The following is an 8,671-nucleotide window of genomic DNA, read 5'->3' on the forward strand; positions in this document are numbered from 1 at the left end:
TCATTTGCCGCAGGTGCTTGTGGTGGAGCAAGTGCTTGAGTTGGAACAGTAGTGGGTTGCACCATTTGTACTGTTAACAACTGTTGCGGTGTTTCTTTGATCTCTGCAACAGAAGTATCCAGTTTTTTCGACATGTTCCGTCAATTCTAGGTACTTTAAACCATCACCCAAATTAATGAGATCATCTGATTTCCCACTAGCCGTGGTTTTATCAGTAGTTGAGGTAGGGAGTGTACTCCAAACATTAACCACTGATGCCCCTTTTTCTTGGTACTTGGGACTTCTTTCTTCATAATGAGAAACACCTTTTAGTGAACCAGTGAAGACTGGATACACAGGAGTTCCCAGTGAAGAAATTTCCTTCAAGGAAGTCTTATTGATGAAACTACTGTCCAAATGCAAACCAGTGGGTTCAGCACTTGTAGTAGCTGCTTCACTTGAATTACCACCAAGAGTTACTTATAACTCAAGGGGTATAACCTCCTCAGTTGTTGCTGGGATAGCAGAGGTATAAGCATCAGACTCAGTCACCTGTTGGAGTGTACTCTTAGTGATAGGTGTTTGAGAGGAACTGATTTATGTCTGAGTTATATCCAAAGCATGCAACAAGGTTATTATTGATGGTGGTATTTGTGAAATGATGATGGGAGTTGAAAGTGAATTTGCCCCGGGCAGTGGACTGTGGATGATGAAGTCAAGTGATTCCAGAGCATCATAATTTGGTGTCCCTGTTCTTACAACTTGTTCTTTTTGAGAAGAAGCAGGAGGAGTTTGAGGCATGGGTTGAGATCTTTCGACCATCTGCTGTGAGGAAGTAGCAGCAGTGGTTTCTAGTGACTTTTGTGTTGTCACTGGCAGTTGCTCTGGGATCTCATCTTCCAGAGTTGCCTTTATTGTAGGTTTGGGGGCTTTTGAATTTTATTTTTGTTTTGGTGGGTTTAGGTGTGGGTTTCACAATAGTTGTTTTGCTCCTGTAATCACCTTGAGCAGTGGGCTCAGCAGCAGGTGCCTGAGGAGCAGTGGTAGCTGCTAAAGTCTGCTCAGGAACCTCTGCTTGTGTTTTGGAAACAGACTTTGAGGATTTATTGAAAAATTCAATTTTAAACTATTTTTAAGGTTTTATTTTGATTTTCTGAAAACATTTTGATGCCATTTACACATGAAACACAAGAATGCTTGCTTTGATCCATGTTTAGCATTCCAATCCTAGAGATGAAGTTTTCAAAGGTAGATGTATCAAATTCTTAGGTTTGTACATTTGCCAACTGATCTTTAGGATGGACATGATGCAAAGAAATCAAACCTTCTTCATAGCAATCCCCCACACAGTGGTGTCTGATGTCCAGTGATGATGGATGAATGAGATACTGGATTTTTGATGATATATTTCAGCTACTTGACATCCCTGCATAAAAGAAGTCTTTTGAGCAATTTATATCAAAATCCAATAACATATTTTGACGTTACAAACAATTGGACTTTTCAGCAACAACAACAGCATCATAATATTCTTCAATCAGTGTTGTGGAAACATCTGCTGCATGTGTATAGTCAAAATACTAAGCTTATTGCCTAGGAATTGATATCCCCCTGATGTAGTCTTTTCACACTCTTGGTGTCTGTACTTGTTTGAGTACGATATATCTTGACAAACATGCTCCTAGCATATGCAATGTTCTTTGAGGACCCACTATTTGCCTAAGGATTCTCATCCTTTGGCTGTGGCACAAGTTTTTCAAGCTTGTTGTCACTGAACTGCTGAAGCTCTTCTTAGGAGACAACTACCCAACTTTCTGTTTTTCAATGCTTTATGGCACTTTGACTTGCTGATGGAGTGGTAGAGAGTCAGCAAGAAGACACATGTTTTAGGATAGCCTTTTTAAAAGAATCCTTTTCATTGATGTTGCCAAGAGAATGGTGAAATGGTTGAGTTTTAAGGAGGATTGATGTTTTAACAGGTGGAGCTGCAGATATGAATCATCTGAGCTAACCACTGCTGGTGACTTTGATGATCCAGCAGTAGCTTGAAATGGATGTGAAAGGATTTGAAGGAGGGGTTTGGCACACTGAAGATTTTTTATCCACTTTTGATGAATATTTATCAACAGTGGTTTGGTGAAGTGGAGGTAGAGAATTAGAAAGCAACTTAGATCAAACACTATTTGTACATCAGTGGATGAGCTTTAACAGTTGTTTTGTACATCTGCTGCTCTGATGATGGAAACGATTTTGGTATCATGTCCAAGATCTGTTGATGATGAATGTGGGTCACCTGCAGAACCAAATACTTGACAAACACATTTTAAATGCAAGTTTATCAGAATGAATCATAACAGCAGGGTTTACAGGAATTTTTAATGCAGCAAATTTACTTGTTTCAGCATTCAAGGTGTTACCACATGTTTATCTATTTCAAGTTTTGAACACTTTTATAGATTCTTAACAGTGGTTTAGTACCCCATATGATGGAAACCTTTTTACTATGGCTACTCATTTTGTGTCAATAGAACATGAGCATCCAAGTATTTTAAGGTCTGTTAGCAACCAATCTTTGATCAGTGTTAAGACAAACTTGAGTTTGACATGTCCTTGACACTTGCACCATTTCCTTTTGATCTATTTTCAAGGATAGTATGACCAAAAAAATAAGGGTCTACATCCTGACAGGTGTTTGAACTTTTGCTATCAAAAACAAGTAAGAGTACAAAATATATCATTCCAAAAAAAAAAAAATAATAAAGAATAATATATCCTGTTTTATTTTGAGAAAACTTTACAAAAAAAAAGAGTAAAAGTTTTCTGAAAATAAAGTCAATTAGATCTGGTGTGTCTCAAGAGTTAAAATAACTTTGAATAAGGTCAAAATCACTTCATTCTCAAGCTTAGGACAATGGTCAGTGGTTTGAACCAAAGTCCTGTAACCACTGTTTGGTACCATTTCCTTGTCTGTTGATTGTTACCATGAGGAGCTAGTTCACAGGGGTTTTGAAAGTTCTTTGTGAACCTTATTACCATGTGAATAATTTATGAAAAATTTGGCCTATTCCTCTTTATTGAAAGATATCTGGAGATACTTTTGTTACCTGAACTTCCCTGAAACAATGATTGTGCATGGATGATTGATGACATTATGTTTGACCAAAAATGCAGATCTATTTTTGGTTTTCCTTTTGTAGGATTAACCGGTGGACTCTTAAGTGTTTTGGGTTTATACTCTTTTCTTTTGAATTCAAAAGTTTTGAGATAAACACACTTTTGAGTTTTTGTAGTTTTTCTTCTTTTCCTTTTTGCCCTTTCCATAGAAAAGTATTGAAACTTTTTACTGGAAGGTTTTCAAGGAAAGAATACTCAATCCGAAATCATTTTCAGCAACGTTTTGAGAGATTTGGACATTTTTGCACTTGCTTATGCCAAATTCCACATTACTCATGATCTGGATATTTTAACTGCTGATTTTCTTAATGTATTCTTAACATAGTTGATTTTGGTCCTTTTAGAGAAACCTCAACCTGTTTTTCAATACATAAGATCTAAATAGCTAAAGTTTTAATTTCCCTTTTTTTATGCTAACAAAAACACTAATGTTATCATTCGAACATAGATTTTTGTTAACATGAGGCAAACACTTTAGAAGCAGTCATGATAAAAACATCACAACCTTCATAGAAACAATTGAAATCAATTTATAAACTAAATAGATTATACCATAGTTATCAGACATATTTTCAGATCTGAGCACTATAGGTGTTCTATGCATGATATCACTTGTTATATCAAGTTTGTGTGTCATATGACATCTTGGTTGTTTTACAGAGTATCAGATCCATCATTTTGAATATGATTTCTCGTTGCTCTGTTTTTCAACTGAATACAATCAAGCTTAGTATCAATGAATTTTGAGCTGAACTGTTATGTCAAATTGATTGTTAGATCGAATTTGACTGTCCAGGCTCTGATACCAATTGTTAGGATCTGTGGCTGTCTGTGATTGTGTTTGTTTGCATAAAACGAATAAATGCAGCGGAAATGAGTAGCAAACTTTGTAAACACAAACAAAGAAGAGAAAAGTATGATAAACAATTGCTTTACATCAAGTTGAATGGTTACAAAGCAAATCAAGAGATTACAAGCATGCTTACAATACTAAACTCCCCCTCAGCCTGATACTCCCTGGTTGATCATACAAGATGAAAGGAGATGAGCAAAAAGCTCCAAGCTCCAATAGAACAGTACAGGTACTGCTCTATTTATAGTGCAGATCAAACCACTGAGAATCAAAGCTGACGTCACCATAAAAGTGACATCTAACAACCTAACAACCTGTAACTACTGACTAGTACAAGCCCTGCTTACTAAACAACTGATTACAAGATATAAGTTAAACTGCTGCTGTTGAATCTGCTGTTGATACTAAGCCATTGTTGTGGTTGAGCAGTGGTTCACCTTTGGTTGATCAGGCCTTTGGTTCAACAGTGCTTGTCTTCAACAGGGCTTTGGTCCTCAGCAGTATTTTGAGACATCAGTAGATTTGAACATCAGTGCTTAGTCTCCAGCAGTCTTTAGGAATCAGCAGTTGTTGTAGGTCAACTTTTGTTGTAGAATATCAGTACTTTGAGTTGCATCAGATGTTGGAGCCACTGTCAAGGGGAAAGTTTAGTATAAACCGCTGCTTATGATGAATCCACTGTTCTGAACCAGTTTTGGCTTTACATCATCTGTTCCTCTGGTAGGTTTCAATCCCAACAGAAAGTTTTACGCATCCTGAACCGTACAAGTTAAACCTGAAGACTTTCAAGATTATGTATACCAAAATACATTTCCATCATACAACTTGGGTGACTTCTAATGTTTATGTAATTCATATATATATATATAGGGTAAGGTTCATGCGAGAACCACCTTTATTGTGAGAACCGCGAGAACCAATGTGAACACAACAAAAAATAGCTAAAAAAACCTAAAAAAAACCCTAAAAAACCTAACCCCCACCCCCCCCCCCCCCAAAAAAAAACCCTACAACAGTGCTTGTCTTCAACAGGGCTTTGGTCCTCAGCAGTATTTTGAGACATCAGTAGATTTGAACATCAGTGCTTAGTCTCCAGCAGTCTTTAGGAATCAGCAGTTGTTGTAGGTCAACTTTTGTTGTAGAATATCAGTACTTTGAGTTGCATCAGATGTTGGAGCCACTGTCAAGGGGAAAGTTTAGTATAAACCGCTGCTTATGATGAATCCACTGTTCTGAACCAGTTTTGGCTTTACATCATCTGTTCCTCTAGTAGGTTTCAATCCCAACAGAAAGTTTTACGCATCCTGAACCGTACAAGTTAAACCTGAAGACTTTCAAGATTATGTATACCAAAATACATTTCCATCATACAACTTGGGTGACTTCTAATGTTTATGTAATTCATATATATATATAGGGTAAGGTTCATGCGAGAACCACCTTTATTGTGAGAACCGCGAGAACCAATGTGAACACCACCAAAAATAGCTAAAAGAACCTAAAAAAAACCCTAAAAAACCTAACCCCCACCCCCCCCCCCCCCAAAAAAAAAAAAACCCTAACCGCCCCCCCCCCCACAAGTGTCAGATGGATGGATTGGTCGAGTTACACTAATGATTACAACATGAAACGGGTCACTTCAGGTTTATTATTGTGGTTACGGATGAAACAAAATGGGTCAGACACGTTAGATGAATGATCAATCTGAATTCGCCCATTAATCTGTTATGTATTTAGATGCTAACTTCTTACATCTTTTCAAAATAAATGAAAAAAGTTATACATTTAGTATAAAATTGTTGCTTTAAGTTTATGTTTAACCACCTGGTTTGCCGTAATCTATATCGCCAAGCTACCCAAACTGATTAACTTGTTATTGATATCGACTTTGCAGGTTGCTGCTGATGGTATTTGGATGGTATGCCCAGAAGCTGGTTGTCTGATCCAGTTTCCTGGCTTTAATGGGGTAGTTTTCAAGGAAAAAGCTCCCTCCTTTGTGACAAAGTTTGTTATGCCCAGAAGCCGGTGCGCCGATCCATTTCTTGGCTTTAATGGTAGTTTTCTTGGAAAAAGCTCCCTCCTTTGTGACAAAAAATTTGTTATTTTAATATACCAGTATCTTGTTGCCACTCACAGATGTAGCGTTGACCTTATTTTAAAATTCGAGTAGTGTCTGAACTCATGCAACTCTAATGGTGACTGTTAATGGAAAATGTCACTATTTCATCGGGTTAAAGCATTGGTGGCTAGGAATGGCTTAAGTCAGCTCATCCATTCACCTTATGATCGACTTGCTTGAATTGAAGAAGAAGAAGAAGAGCCGACTTTCATTTTGAATTTAGGCTTTCATCGTGACATTTTCTTTTTCTTTTTCATGTATTTGTAATTATATAACTGAGATATGTAAGACATAGATAAACAATAAGAAAAGTAATAAAAAAATACTACCTCCGTCCCACTAAAAGTGTCCTATTTTGAATTTTCAAAATATTTATTTATAAACTTTGACCGTAAATAATTTTGTTTGTGTTAGATAATACTTGATGAAAGTTATATGATTTGAGTGTGTTTTACAAGTGTTTTTATGGGGTTAATTTTCATCAAGTTTTATATAACAAAACAATATATAATTAAAGTCAAACAAAATTATATAACATACCCAGACTTATTTAACCTAAATCCATTATTTAAGACCGACCCATTTAGCTAAATATATAACATACCCAAACTTATTTAACCTAAATTCAAATTCAATTGAATTTAAATAAATAAAAAAGTAATTGTAATAACATATGGTTTTATTTCATATTAAACTACAATGTATGTAAAAATATGAACATCAACTGTATCAATCAATCCTAATATATGACAAAAAAAAAAGACCAATGGTTTGGTTAAGTCGGAACAAATTCATCAAAGTTATGATTTGTTTTAGTTTTGGTGTGTGGCATGCTTGAATTGAGATTTGTAAGGCTATAGCATAGATAACCCACACCGATACTAGACATGCTATACGATGTATCACAAAAGGATTAATAAACTAACACAAAACGACTATGGCGTTGTAAATTATCGCCGCCGCCGCCGCATCACGCGAGTTACCTACTAGAAAAATGAGTGCCAACATATCACGAATAAGAAAACTAACTTAAGTACTATACAATATATCACGAGACGACTGATAAACTAACGGTAAACGAGTATCCTATTCTAAATCGCCACTCCCGCTGCATCGCGCAGGTAAATGGCTAGTATTAGAGAGAGAGTATAATGTACAAAACCCCTAATCATACTTTATGTATGCGACAAGGAGATCTTAACGCGTGGCACGGTTTAAGATTTCTCATTAAGGGCAAATTAGACATTTTTCATTCTTGAGGCAGGGTAATTTAGACATTACTAACATTAAGAGATTTATGCGAGTTCGTTATCTCCTGCATCCCGGTAATTACGATTTCAAATATTTTCCATTTTTCAAATATCAAATTAGTGGTTATAGGTGTGCGATTAGGGTTACTATCACTTATTGTTTGAAATGGATCCACAGAGTAGTAACGCTCGAATCACAGATGATGTTGAATTTGAAGATGCTGAATTCCATGCCGTTCATGATGATACTGAGCATTTGAGGAATCCGACATCAGACAACCAAGTTCTATTAGACGATCAGAGCAGTAAGTTGTCAATTAATCGTTTTAATTTTCTAGAAATCAACGAAGTTATTGTTATATGATGTTTTGTATTTGATCGTGCATCATTATTTGATACTTAGTTTTTTTTGGGAATGAATGTTTCATAAATCACGCATGTTCATAAGCTATATAGTGTAGGAGACCTGTGTAATTCCATCAAACAAGCGTTATTATTATGAAGTATACAGTCTGCGTTATTTTTTAGGTTGTCATGACTGTGTGTTTTTGGTCTAGAGCGCATGTTTTTTTTTTCATTCCAAAATGTGCAGATGAAAGATTGTATATTCCTGAGGTAGCTTCATCATGTGTTCCTGTTATAGGAATGGAATTCACTTCCCTAGAGCAAGCATATGTGTTTTATCAGACATATGCCAAGAAGTCAGGGTTCTCTGCTCGAAAAGGAGGTGAACACCATGTTGGTGGTATTATCAAGACTACATACTTTGTGTGTTCAAAGGAGGGCATAAACTTCTGGCTTTTGATGATCCTTATTCGAAGTTGTCTAAGCCATATAAAAAGAGGAACAGACTGACTATTCCATATAAATCATGCATGATCATAAGCTATATAGTGTAGGAGACCTGTGTAATTCCATCAAACAAGCATTATTATTATGATGTATACAGTCTGCGTTATTTTTAGGTTGTCATGTGTGATTTTTTTGTTTGCGTGATGTTTTTTAATTTCCTAGATTAGTGACTGTGTGTTTTTGGTCTAGAGATCATGTTTTTTTTTCATTTCAAAATGTGCAGATGAAAGATTGTATATTCCTGAGGTAGCTTCATCATGTGTTCCTGTTATAGGAATGGAATTCACTTCCCTAGAGCAAGCATATGTGTTTTATCAGACATATGCCAAGAAGTCAGGGTTCTCTGCTCGAAAAGGAGGTGAACACCATGTTGGTGGTATTATCAAGACTACATACTTTGTGTGTTCAAAGGAGGGGCATAAACTTCTGTCTTTTGATGATCCT

This window comes from Helianthus annuus, chromosome 16 (genome assembly GCF_002127325.2).
Source record: "Helianthus annuus cultivar XRQ/B chromosome 16, HanXRQr2.0-SUNRISE, whole genome shotgun sequence".
Classification (NCBI taxonomy): Eukaryota; Viridiplantae; Streptophyta; class Magnoliopsida; order Asterales; family Asteraceae; genus Helianthus; species Helianthus annuus.